Here is a 1116-nt window from a genome sequence, read left to right as displayed (position 1 = left end):
TAACTTCTATAACCACAAAATCGATCCATTAATAATTTCAACCAATATATAACTAAATAAAATTTTATCTTCTTCAAAGAACCACAAATCATCAATTTGATTTTGAAGAAATAAAAAATGAATAATTTTGATAAATAAAACGTCAAAAAACAAAATAAGTAGCAAATCAAATTTCAAATAAATAAATTTAATCACTTAAAAATATTAATATCATATTTATGAAGTTTATTCATTTTGAGTTTTATAATAACTTATAAATATACTCAAATCATTAATAAAACATATTTTTAATATTCAGATTGTTTTGTTAATGAGAATATATAATAGTACTAAATTGTGAATACAAGAAAAGAGTTACTAAATTTAATCATGAACCAATTTTTTAATCATTTTATTGTCTAATTGAACAATAAAGAAATAATTCATTAAGAACATTTATTGTTTTATTTCATTTATATTAATTTTATTTTACATAAATAATTTAAGAAATTTGAGCATATTAAAAACATTCTACTATTTGAAAATAAATGATAAAAATATAAAAATTACGAATATATTTAAAGAATCTTGATATCTTATTTTTATATTAATTGTTTCTTCTTATTTCATTTTCATTTAATGATACTTTTCAAATATATTCATATAAATATATATATTAATAAAAATAAACAAAATATTAATTACTAAAAAAGTATTAAATCTTCTATTAACTAATAATATTCTTTGAAATACTACTAAATCTATTATTTATTATAATAAACATATGAAAGTTTATTCAAAAAATACAATTTCTGTGTCAATTATCATAGTAATAATTAAAATATTAATAATGTTAAAACGATCATTTATAATGTCACTCTAACATAGTATAACTAAAGAGTATTATTAGTTAAACCAAATATTGTTAATGAATTTAAATTACCTCAACAAACTCTTTATAATGAAATTCAAGATAGTCAAACTAAAGAGTCTATTTTAAAAAAAAAGAATTGCTAATGAACATTATGATAATGAAAAAACGGGAACCAAAATAAGCAAAGAAATAATGAATCTAAATAAAAAACCCCAAAAAGAAAAGGGCAAAATATTTTGCATCAATAAAATAATAGTTTTTAT

At 17.0% G+C, this 1116-nt stretch overlaps 3 annotated features.

Moving 5' to 3' along the window:
- Nucleotides 1-175: 175 nt before the first annotated feature.
- Nucleotides 176-295: a sequence feature (AT_rich).
- A 138-nt stretch (nt 296-433) lies between these two features.
- Nucleotides 434-700: a sequence feature (AT_rich).
- A 109-nt stretch (nt 701-809) lies between these two features.
- Nucleotides 810-831: a sequence feature (AT_rich).
- The last annotated feature ends 285 nt before the right edge of the window (nt 832-1116 follow it).

The sequence above is a fragment of the Entamoeba dispar genome, genomic scaffold, assembly GCF_000209125.1.
Source record: "Entamoeba dispar SAW760 scf_1105229460145 genomic scaffold, whole genome shotgun sequence".
Taxonomy (NCBI): domain Eukaryota; phylum Evosea; order Mastigamoebida; family Endamoebidae; genus Entamoeba; species Entamoeba dispar.
Note: the sequence above shows the minus strand (reverse complement) of the source record. Positions and strands in the feature narration are given on the sequence as shown.